Below are 13,888 nucleotides of genomic sequence, written 5' to 3'. Positions count from 1 at the left end.
TCATAGCTCATCATTAACAATTACCCAGGATCTTGATGGTAATATTTATTATGTTTTATAATTCCAAAGATATGCTTTAAATACTTACGAAGAAATAAAATTTTACTTGCTACTCTCTTAAAATATTATAAAACTATAATTACAAAATAATTAATATCTTATAAGAGCACACTTGATTTAATAAATAATTTGAAAAAGCAAAATGAAGGATAATGTAATAATATATGAACATAATCATAGATTGGAATAATATGGAAGACTTACTTGATTTGCAAAAGCATAGCGAAAGTGTTCTTACGGAAGTGTTACAGTAGTGATGTTGACTTGATTCACTAGTTAGGGACAAGATCATACATTCAAAAATTGTCCAGCATTTACAACATAAGTCATTAAACACCAATGCAAGATATTTCTTAGAGAGTTTACTTTTCTATGCCAATCTCTCTCTCTCTCTCTTTCTCTCTCTTTTCTTTTCTTATTCTCTATGTGACTCATCACATAGTCCTACATGAATGAGACTTATCTTATACTTGATTTGGATGAACATATTCATCCTTTTTGTTTCTCATCATGGCAAATGTCATGTTTCATCGAGAGAGGAAGAGGCCACGACTAGAACCTTTTTCATCTTCTTTATACAATGGCTAAATGCCATTTTTCTTCTACTTTTGCTATGGCTAGTTGCCATATTAGTGGAAGATAGGAAGAATAGTAGTTTGTATTCATCATTTTAATTAAAAAACTAACACACATTAACTATCAATGGCTGTTTTTTTTTTTTTTTTTGGTTCAAACCAAGAATATAAGTACTACATGTAGTTATTAGTTAAGTAGGATTTATCCATGCATTTGGGTTAACCATTCCTACATCTTCCACTCACATAAAATGGGTGGCAAACTCTTATGATTAAGAAAACATTTTTCTACTCTTTACAATAAGTTCATACAAGAAAATAAGTTATGCGACCAGTATATTTTGAGAGCTTAGGTGTTACATGACTGTTAGGTGCATATAAGAGCTCAAAATCACATCTAGTCACTTATAAAACTATTAGGTATGTATGGTAACTCTTAAATATAAGTAGAGTAAGTATGTAGCATCTTAGATCCATTTAGTTACAGTTCAAGTTCCTCACAATCTCTCTTTTATCATATTACATGACATACTCGTGCATTCATTATTATGTTCGACGTCCCAAACACAATTGGCTGACTTGTGATTACAACCAAATATGACACCATAATGATCTTCCCTTCTTCTAGAATCTTTTCATTTCAATTCAATTGCTTTTCAAATATATTTCATTAGGTCAAATCATTCATGATCATTGGTAACAATCCAAAATAACTAACATTGAATTGAAACTTTAAGAAATAGTTTAAAGTCCTTGAATGTACTAAATATGAGATTCACTTATCTTAAGGGTCTCACATAACAAGAAATAGAGATTGATTCTTTCATTATCTTTATTGATTGAATAATGCACATATGGCATGAAATATATGCTATGGTGTTACTTTTTTTTTTTTTTTACCAAGAAGCATATATCTTTATCATTAGATATCAATACCATATAAGTGATAATTCAAATACTCTTAATATCTAACTTGAGTCCACAACTCTACTTGATTTATCATATCCAATAAGACTTTCACCTGGCATATTTAAATAGATAAAGTGAATTGTGGTATTATTCAATTTTGTTCACAAATCTCAATATCAAGTGATTTCATTTTGATCCCTTATCAAGGTATTCTGTTTTAAGTTTGGGCTTTCAATCTTGTGCCTAAAACTAATCTCATCTCTATAATTCCAAACCATTGAGGTGATTACTTGAGTGAAAAGGCCAATCATCTAAGTGACATCATTTCAAATCATATAGTATATGTACATATACATATACACTTAATTGCATGCTTGTTTGGGCATACATAATTGATAAGCGAAAGCAACAATAGTCTTCTGTTGAAACTAGGTTCTCTTTTTTACTCTTCTCTTACTGACAATTCTTAATGGATAGATATTGTTAATTAAAAGTGAAGAGTGGACTTAACCAATTTTTTTAAAACCTTAAAACCCTCCCCATCAAAGGCTTATTAGGTTAAAGGCCTACACAAACACTAAATTACACTAACGTAATAAGATGTGCAAAGCCTACATATAAGTGATCATAATTAAATTATTTAAGCTCTCATACTTATCTCATATTATAAGACTAAACTTATCAAATGGTTTAATTAAACATTAAGATTATCAATTAATAACAGTTTATTTATTGAAAAATTCTAACAGTAACAATCCTTCATACTCCTTTCTACTTCATGTAATTGTTAATTGAATCTCTATCTTAACTGTTTCTAAATTCTTTATCTTATGCCCAAATTTCTCTCTAATAAATGTTGTTACTCACTTTAGATAAAAGGTGCAACATCTCTACTAATATTGAATTTTCTCATACACTAAACCCATTTTAATAACTTTTTAATGTGTTAGAGTTCCATTATGTTGGATCCTTTTTTATTCCTTTTATTTTAGCTTTGTCTCACTTGTTATGATGAATATTCTATAACATAAACTATGAAACTACTTAGTAATTGCCAATAATGATCTATTATGCTAGATTTTCTCTGGTAAAGGTTAGTTGTTGTAGAATTTTATTCGAATTGGACTCTTTAGGGTTTTTATGTTGGGTTGAATTAGACTTGAGAATTTGTGTATTCGCATTGTTAAAATACTGATAATTCCTATATTTATGTTTTATTTTACATGAATATTGCATGTCATAATTAGTGTAGACTAAAAAATGAGAAATATATATATTTTTGATTTTATTTAACTCATATATAGTTTTTGTTAAAATTTTAAATTATGTGATATTCGCATCTTTTTTTTATATCATTTTTGTATTGTGTTATCATATTATATTTTAAATTATCATGTTTAAGTTTAGTTTACATGATTATGAACTCTTTTTTGCATAATCATATATTAACCCAAGGCTGTTGAACTTCTACAGATTAAGCTCTAATTATGGTATATTTTTCTTCATTGATTAATTAATTGCTACTTAATCACTATTAACCATATTAGAAATAATTACTTAGATTTTTTTTGCCAATTCAAATCATTTTATTCATTGAAAACTATTTAGCACATTTCCTAGCTCAGTTATTACAATACGAAAATAGCCATAAAGATCATTACAAAACCTCTATATATATATATCAATAAACATAATAGAATAGTTAGGGCAGGGTAGGTAATCCATCTTTATCAATTATGAACACCAAAGAAGATGGCATACATTTACCTAGTTGTTTAGGCATATCTTCTTTTTAAATTGGATAGTTATCCAATTCGGAGCTTTATTAACTTTCCTATCCACACATACTAACTTAAGTTCTTTTAGCTTCTTAATACTTGTGAATGTATCTTTAACCACCGGTTTGATTCTCCACTTATGTTCTATACTTGTTAAGCTAATATGATTAAAAAGAATCCTAGAATCGATCCTTAATACCATATTTAAAAGCTTTAGTCTCTGAGCTACCACAATTATTTCCCTTATTGCTATAGCTTCAACTTTTATATTGGATTTCATATTAATTGCTTTGCCGTTCCCTCATATCAATTTTTGATCATGATCCCTCACTATTACACCAATTCCAACTTATAAGAGATTGTCTTTAAAAGCCCCATCATAATTCACTTTAACTTATCCAACTTTTGGCCCACACTTTTATCTGCTTTTCCAAACTTTGGTAAACTTGGTTTATTTATTCCCCTTCCATTTTGAACATCTAGGAATTCCATTATTACAGCCTGTGCTCATCTCATCGTTGTCAATACATTTAGTTTCTTCATGTTTTGGTTTGCTTCACATCTGTATTTCCAAATATACCAACACATAAATGGAACTGTAACAGCCAAAAATACTTTTCTTCTTTTTTCATGTCACAATTTAATTAATATTTCTTTTAACCAGTTATCAAATGTTGTGATTATTCTTTTGTCCACCTTATACCCTAACCTGATGCGAACCACACTCCCTTCACCCATTCGTATAATAATATGACATGTTTTGTTATTCTTTTTTTTTTTTTCACATGCAGTGCATATTAGTTTATCACAAAATTTCCTTGGATAAAAATTCTTCATTGTGATTATAGCATTAGAGCAAACTCTCCATAAAAAATTTCTTATTTTATGTGGAACTTTCAACTTCCATAGCAAACACTATACCTCTTTATCCACTTGATGGATGAATTTTTTCATATGCACATTTTCTTCTCATTTTCTTTACATGAATGGTATCCATTCCTTACGGAATATTTACCATTGCTAGCTGATGACCACACCATTCTATCCTCTTTCCTTTCCATGCTAATTGTTATAGCCTTGATGTTTGCGATGACATCAGTTGATATAATAGTCAGTAGAAAGTCCAATTTCCATCGACACCTTTTTTTATCTATTAATTCAACCACTTTTTGTAGCATTAATTTCTTTGCAATATTATTATTTAGCACCAATATATCAGTACCAGGTACTTATTAATCTTTCCAAATATTGATGCTTTTTCCATTTATCACTTGTTAGCATATTTTTCTTTTACTAATTCTTTATCCTCTAAAATACTAGCTTATGCCCATGATACTTTAGCTCATTTTTAGCATTTAAGACAAAACCATTTAGGAAGTATATTGCTTTTATTGGATTATGGGGTCCAACGGTCTCCTTTAGGGACTAAGTACATTGATTCATCTAGGTGGGGTATCCCATGGTAGATCAGATTTTGATGTATGACAACCCAACCTGTCAAGGCCCAATGGGTGAGGTATCCCATGAAGGCTTTACGAAGCCCCTTATGTCCACCTATCACTTAGCATGGAGCTCTGCACTATCAAAAGAGAATAAAAAAATAGAGTTACACCTTCACTATCAACTATAGCTTTTGGTGTAGTGGTAAGCACTTGATCTTAAAAATTGGTATCAAAGCTTTGGTCTCTTTTTGTAGGTTTAACCACATTGAGTAAAGATCCTATGACTCAATTTTGGTTTCAAGATGGTGAGGAAGTCCTCAAAGCTCCTATGGTTGATAAATTTAAATTTTATGAATAGAGAAGAATGATGAAGATGTTCATTATGGCCCAAGATTTTAGAGCTTGGAATGTGATTGAAAAAGGGCTTGGAACTCCTTCAAATGACGTAAAATACATGAGGCAAGTGATGGATGATGCCAAGGCCAAGTGTTTACTATATGAAGCTCTTGACTCTCATAAATTTAACTTGGTATCAAAGTGTCCAACTTCAAACGAGATATGGGAGAAGTTGGATGAAATATATGAAAGACAACAATCCAACCGAATTGCATTATGTCTCATGACTCTTAAAGATCCGAAGGTAACCTCTAATTCTTTTGATTCAAATTCATATGCTTTTGATGAATTGTAAGATGCTTTAATGAGTTATATGTTGAATGTAAATTAATGAAAAGGAAATACAAGAAAATGATTTCAAAGTTGAATGTAGAGAATGAGTTTTTAATGAATGAAAAAAATGCTTTGGAAAAAAATGAAAAAATGAAAATAGATTTTGAAACCTCTCAAAATAGGTATAAAATTTTAGAAAAAGAAAATTTTGATTTGAAAAAGAAATTTGATGTTTTGATGAATGAAAAACAAGAATTTTTAAACAAGAGTTTAAGTAGTAAAATGATTAAATGCAATTTTTGTAATTTTCATGGTCATACTACATATACTTGTCCTATTAGAAGAAAAATCCCATTTAGAATTAAGCAAGTATGGGTTCCAAAAGGAACAAAAGACTTGGTGACTAACTCTCAAGGACCCAAAGCAATTTGGGTACCAAAAATCAAATGAGATTGTCTCTTGTAGGTGTGCTAGAGTAAGGAGCTATAATGTGAGATTGAAGATTAAATACTCTAGACACACAATAGAGATGGATAACCTCTAAATTTTTATTTGAAGAAGATTTGAATTTGGTTACCAATTCTTGATGAAATTTGGATGCTTGATTGATTATGAAAATTTTGGTTGCCTATTTTTGATGGACATAGGATGCTTAATGGATATTGGTATATGCTTTATTGATATATCTTGAATATACCGATTTTACTTGAGAAAATGTGGCTTGAATTGAACAGGCATTTATTTTGTATAAATATATTTGTTGGAATGATTTTAGCATGAATGACCATGATGTTGAAAAATTGCTCAGCTTGTTTATAATGCTTGGATCTTGTGAAATTTTGTTAAAACTTGATTATTTTATTTTTAATTATTTTAACTCTTGATTTGTGATTTTAAAAATTGATGATCACCTTGTGCTTAAGTGATATATATTGATTTTTTATTCATCTATATTTTTGGTCAAGATATGTGCTCATATGATGATTGGTTCAACTTGACCTTAATGCTTATGATTTAAAAATACCTAAATTTTTTATCTCTTGATTTTAAAAATATTTTTAAATATACTTTCTTTTATGCTAAATTGATTCATTATTTTTGTGAAATATTTTGGAACTTGTGCTTAATTGACTTTTCTTTGGTTTGAGATTAAGTATCGATGAACTAATTATGTTTAATGATATATGTTGTTAGTTCATATATTATTATTGTCAAGTGTGTGCATACATGATAAATATAATTTATCTTTACTTGACATGTTTGCAACATGACTTAAGTGAGTGATTTTCTTATGATGTTTATTTTTAGCATAAGTCATTGTTGATTATGGCCTATAATTTGTGTAGACATATTTATGCTTTTGTGCTAAATTTTTCTTGAATATGTTTTTGATGATAAATATGTCTTCATTGAGTTTTTAGTTTTGATATGGCCTAAAATTTATTTTGGCATATTCTTTGGTTATTTATTGAATATATATGAATATTGAATATGTCTTCTTTGTGTTCAATATTTCTAAATGATCTACAAATGATTCATGTTTTACACATTACATGAGAACTTTAGCTTTAGTGCCAATATTATGATGTTTGATGCTTAACTTGATATATGACCTCTAGTTTAAGCATATATCTCCCTTGCAATTGGCAACTTATGCTTAGTAAATAAATTTTCTTTTGCCTATAATGACTTAGAATATGAAATTGTTTTCTAACAATTGATATAATTTTTATCAATTGATTTTCTTGGTGCTTCTAATGAAAATCTTTTGTCAAGAAATTTTTCTAAGTCTATGCTAGGAGAACTTGAAATGAGCATGAATGAGCCTACATTTTTAAAATTTCAAGTATAGCAAGCAAAGGATGTCATCCTCATCAATTAAGCTTAGTTTTGCTCAAATGAAGTGGATTGGAGAATTCAAAGCCAAATGAGCACAACAACAAAGCTTAACATGGATGGAAGTATATGTATCAACTTTATGATATGATGTATGAGTTTGAATACATATACATGCTTACTTTAATATGTGCAAATATATGATTTTGTGGTTGAATATATGAACACATTGCACAAATTAATCACCAAGCCACTTGGTAGATATTGTTCTAATTTTTTTTAAGGCTTAGATTGATTAATTCACCTTCATTAATATTCATGCCTAGTTCTTGATAGCTTTGATTAATAGTTTTAATTGCATGAATATTGATTTGAATCTTTGGACATAGATATGAGTTAAATAGATTGATTTCTTTGAACATGTTCATTGATTGAGTCCATTGAGATAGCATGTACCATATTGTGTCTAAAGGTTTACATTTTTTTGGTATATTGCTATACATGTTTTGAAATATTCTTGCATATGCTTGTGTGATTTTGTTTGAAATAAATATATGTTTGATTACTTGCATATGCTTAGATTAATTACATTGCTATGCATTGAAATAATTTGGATTATAATTGAATAATCATGCTTTCATTATTTCTTTGCTATAGCATATGTGCTCATCATGTTTGGAGAATCATGCTTATATAATTTTTGTTATGACATGATGATAATTGAACATCATTGCTCATTAGTACTTATGAATTATTATATACATATGAGCTTTTGGTTCTTGTTTGGATAGGATAGCTTATGAAAGATTACTATTATCATTTATGAATGTATTGAATGAATCTTTCATATACTTAAAATATGTTTGTTCTATAAAAGTTGAATAAAATTTCTAACAATTGGTAACAATTGGTATCAAAATTGCTAAAGATTTTTTAACTTTCATAGATACTTATTTATGTGCCTATCCTTGATATAGCTTGTACTTTTCATGCAAAATTGTGTGTGCCTTATATTGATTAATCCTTATTTTGAAAATGAGGAGAAATCTTATAATACAATTTTGCTTGATTTGTTTTGTGATAACAATTGGTATGCTCTATGATAACATATCTTTAACAATTGGTATCCATAACAATTGCTATGAGCTTGTATACATGTGCTTGAATTTATGCTTAATTGCTATTGATATTTTAGATTCTAAGCACATTTTATGATAACATGATTTATGAGTAGGTTGCATATCCTTTATTATCTTTTGGCTCATAAATTTCATGTAAAAAATTTGATGACTTGTGCTAAAATGCTAAAATTGGATACACTTATGCTTTTATGCTTGAATACATGTATGTGAACTTCATTGTACATATTATACTTGATTACATGCATTCAAAATACTCTTGATATTATTGGTATCAAGCATTTTATCTTATGCCTTGAATTGATCTCTTTTTCTTTTGAAATGACAAAAAGGGAGAGAGAGTTTAGAGATATTTCTTCTTGTATACTTATTGTAATTGATATAAGAGTTTAAACATTTGGTATAATGAGCATAAACAAAAAAGAGGAAAACTATTTTATGAATATATTTATTAATGATGCCTATTTGTGTTTATTTGCTTATTAATATACTCATACCTTTTTGCTATGACAAAAATGGGAAGAAATATCATATAGACAAATTTGCTTATGCTTGATATACATATATTTATGTGTGCTTAATTGCTATATATGCTCTAACATATGTTTGTTGTGTTGTGTTAGATTAGGATGCATAAAATGAGGGGGAGTTTTACCATTGGATTAGGATGCACAAATTGAGGGGGAGTTTTGCCATGCATTAATTAAGGGGGAGTTTTTCAAAATGTTTTTCAGAATCTTAAATGTTTCAAAAAAAGTTTTTCATAAAGCAAATTTATCTTTAAGTTTTGTCATATCAAAAAGAGAGAGATTGTTAGCCTTGAATTGATCCTTATTTTGAAATGATAAAACATTAAAGCTAAATAAACTTGATCAAGATTTTGAAAAAGGATTTATTTAGTACATGTTCTTAAGTTTTATATTTTGGTACTAAATAAATAATATGATTTTCAAAGCTTAAACAAACCTTCCTTTGTTTTCATATTTCTCAAACCAAATCTATCTTTAAAGATTATTTATTTGACCTTAAATGAAAGTCCAATTGTTGTTTTTAAAGTGAACTTATTCATTTTGAACTTAATACAATTTTGATAATATTGGTTTTGAGAAATAGATTAACTTAAGAAAGCTGTTTTACAATAATAAAGTTTTCCAACATTGAACTTTTTTTATTTTTTTGTATTAATTCACAAAGTCTTAATATTTGAATTTTATATAGTTGGAAAGCACTTTGAGTCTACTTTCTAATTGATTAAACAAAATCAAAATCCAAATTTTTTAAGAAAAGATTTTGAATTTTTACTAGATACTCTGCAATTGTCAGAAAAATTGCACAAGGTGTAACTTTGAAAATTCACTATAATTCGTACACAATGAATTAGGTGATGAACTTTGGATAGAAAACCCTTTAAGTCTAGTTTCTAAATCTTCAAACAGTTTGTGATTTGAATTTGTATAACTCAAGATATGATCAAATTAGTGAGTAGAATGTAAAACAGGAGATAACCAACCAGTCACTGACATGATCGATCCCCTCATGGAAGGGATCAATCGGGTAGTGATTTTCAAAGGCAAATTGGTTCAAAACATGAACCAATCAATCCTCTCATGGAAGGGATCGATCAGTTCTGGGTGAAAACACTTCAACGGTTATTTTTTGGTGCTTCCAATGGCTATTTTCTTCTCCCAAACACTTCCAACAGCTACCTCTTCAATTTCTCTTTAAATTGGGCACTCTAACACACCAAGAAGATTGATAAATCAAGAGAGCAATAGCTAATAAGCCACGTTTTTATTCTCTCAAAGAGTTAAGAGTTTTTAAAGCTTCAAAGTCCATATCTTTGTATTTATTGTATCCAATTTTTATTTGTTGTTCATTCATCATTTTCTTGTACTTAAACTTAGCAAACACTTAGCCTTAGAGAGGTTGTTCTATTGTTTACAAAATTACCTTTGATATACAAGGGTGAAAGAGAACAAGAGGTGAGGTATTCTCTTGAGAGCTTTGTAGTGAGATTAGGTAAAATATTACAAAGGGTAGAGGTTTCTATCTTAAGCCTTAGAAAGAAAAAGATAGGTTGTATTTTCAATTCAAGAATAGTGGATTGAAACCTTGGTGTGGACAACCAAGAAGAGAGGACGTAGGTGTTTTATGGAGAAGGACCGAACCTCTATAAATCATTGTGTTTGATTTCTTTATCCTTATCTCCTTACAATTTATTATTGTTTATATTTGATTTTAGATTCATTAATTATTATTGTTTGCATTATATTTTCATCAAAAGTGCTTATTGTTTTAATTTCCATTCAACTATATTGAAATCATTTGTTTAAGAAGAATTTGAAGAAATCCAATTCACCCCCCCTTTTCGATCACCATCTAACCTATAAAGCTAATAGCTTTCATAACTCTTGCCGAACAAGCCTCAAGATTTGTGATAATTCTCCATCATTGTTTCGTTAATAGCACTTTATTAAACAAACATAGGTTTTTAAATCCCATGCCTCATTTGCTTTTGCACATCGATAACTTTTGCCAACTCACCCAGTGAAACTCTCTCATCTTTTTTTTTCCTACTAGAATTTCACCGTGTCTCCATTACTTTCTTCACATATCTTCTTTGGTAGATTAAAAAATTCATCACATAAGTTGGTAATAAACTTGTGACTCTTTAATTAGGGTCTCTTTTCCTCTTTGAGATAGCAAACTCCTTTTCTAGGTTTGCAACTCTCTCTAAACTCTTTTTCTTATGAACTGCATAGCTACATATTTAGTCTTTCCCTAAAAAGACAAAATTTCAAGGTAAGAGCCTAGATTTTTAGCTGCATGGACCCTAAAACATGTAACTAACTCCTTATTCATTTGTTATGGCATATTGCTATTGAACAAAATGCTTGACTTATTCAAATTTATCTTTTGATATGAGGTATTATAGTGATTTTCTAATATTTTAAACATGTACCTGTAATTATTTTTATTAGCTACTAAGAAAAATAACAAATCATTTGCAAAAAGTAGATGGGAAATAGTTAGACACAACTTAGTAAGTCTAATACTAGTAAGCTTATTCAAAGAAACAACATTATGGATCATTCTAGCCAAGACTTTAACAACAAAAATAAAGATATAATGACAAAAGATGGTTTCTTTGTCTCAATAGTCTATTAAGGAGAATATTACCAGTGGATTTATCATTAATCACTAGGGAATAAGAGATTGAAGAAACACACTCCATAACCTAACTTACCCATCTTTTATTGAAGCTTAGTTTTAATAATATAGCCTTAGAAAAATCCCATTCTATTTTATCATAAGTTTATTCATATTCACTTTCAAGCCTTTCTTATATTTTTCCCCATTTTTCTTCAATTTCAAATAATAGAACACCTCATATGCCTCCAAAATGTTGTCTTGAATTTGTTTCCCTTCCATAAATGCCTCTCGGTTTTAGGCTTTCAACTCTTTCGTAATAGGTTTAAGCCTATTCACCATTATTTTGGCAATGATTTTATAAACAATGTTGCATAAACTAATTAGCCTATACTACACAACCTCTTCTAGCCTTTTTACTTTAGGCAAAAACAAAATATTAGTTTTATTAATTTCTTTTAATAAGTGCCCATGCTGGGAAAAAACTTCAAGCAAAGTTTACTACCATAGTTTTAACAATGTCCCAATATTTTTGGAAGAAAACGCCATTGAATCCATCAAGCCTTGGTGCTTTCTTACCTTCTAATTGAAATAATGCTTTCAGCACTTATTCTTCACTAACTTCAACTGCCAAAGCATCATTCATGTTATTGTGACCGATTTGGGAACACTATCAAGAACATTATTCCATCTTTTCTTTTTATTGGATGATAACAGCTCATTATAGAACTTAACAAATTTTTCAACAATCGTTTCCTCATTCTCAACCCAATTCCGATTCTCATCTTTTATGGTCAGAATTTTATTATATTGTCTCATTTGTAATGTAGTTTGGTGGAAGAATTTTGTATTTTGATCACTAAATCTTAACTACTTGACCCTAGATCTTTGGTGCCAATACTTTTCCTCACTTTTCTAGACTTCCTTCAAGCATTTAATAATATTGTACATTTTTTTCTTGATTCTCTATAATCTTTTTTATAATTTCATCTATCATTTTTTTGTTGTTGGAAAAGCACATGAATGCAAAAAATTAAATAATGTAAATGCCAATAAAAAACACATGAATACAATAAATTAAATAATATAATTGCCAATTTAAAATGCATATGAATGTATTATGAATTAGGGTTTGGGATTAGAGTTAGGTATTAAAATTTTATGAGAGTTTAAGGGTTAAGGTAATTTTAAGATTTTGGATAAGTTTGGGCTTTAACCTAGGTTTAAGGTTTCACTAAGGTTTTAGGTAAGTTTAGATTTTAGGGTTAGAGTTTGACTTAGATTTAAAGGTTTAAACTAGGGTTAGAAAAATGAGAATCAATGATAATTAAAACTTTTTTTTTATATCTTTAATATTTAGGTCAACTTTTAAAGTAAGTTTAATTAGCATAATTCTCACTTTTTCTCATGCGAATGCTTATGATAACTAAATGCTAATTATGAAATTAAACTACATGCAAATGATGAATGCAATTAAGTTGCCATGCAATTACATGTCAATGACAATTTCACAAACCCTTGAAAAACATGATAAAAGATTATATTTTTATTCATCAAATATTTAAAAAATTCCTACCATACTACCTTTTTTTTTTAAAAAAAATTCATCAAACACTTAGAATTTATATTTAAAAAAACTATTTTTCTTAACAAGAATATTTATTCTTATAAAATACATAACAAACTACCAAAATAAATAGTTGAAGATAACCTTTTTTAAAAATCACAAAACATGTAGTAGACAAATCACAAAGCAAAGAAACCATAATCATAAGATTGTATCACCAAAAACTCATTTAAACATATAATGGCAGCCAACAGACCATCAAAAGAATGAAAAAAGCTATATGGATGAAGATAAAGAAAGTATGAAAAGTAAGAAAAATATAAGAAAGCTTTATTTCATAAGAGAGATATTTTTTAAAGAGTTTTTAATGGTGGATTTTTAGTTCCTAGAAAAGCGACTTTACAACCTCGTACATGTCAATTTAAAGAGTCAAAACACCTTCTCAACCATTGGATCAAAATGTATCCAAGAGTAGTAATTTTTTTTTATCTTTTTCTTTAAACTTGGTGCCTAAGTTTTGTAATTAGGGCCTTTAGATTATCATAGCTTCAAATCTTGTGACTCTAAGAAATAGCCGCATATCTTCTACAAACATGTAGAGGTGTCCCTTGATAACATGCAAGTTTATCAAACTAACCCTTATTAGTGATTAAATGTCTTTTTCATGCTTTTTCTCTTGATTTTATGATTTAATGATGATTTTTGTGATTTTATTGAACAAAAATTCAATAAATAATTCCTAGTCATGATTTGGATCTTTTAA

The sequence above is a fragment of the Durio zibethinus genome, chromosome 4 (genome assembly GCF_047325235.1).
Source record: "Durio zibethinus cultivar Kanyao isolate XHJ-2024 chromosome 4, ASM4732523v1, whole genome shotgun sequence".
NCBI classification, from domain to species: Eukaryota; Viridiplantae; Streptophyta; class Magnoliopsida; order Malvales; family Malvaceae; genus Durio; species Durio zibethinus.
This window is presented reverse-complemented; position numbering follows the sequence as displayed.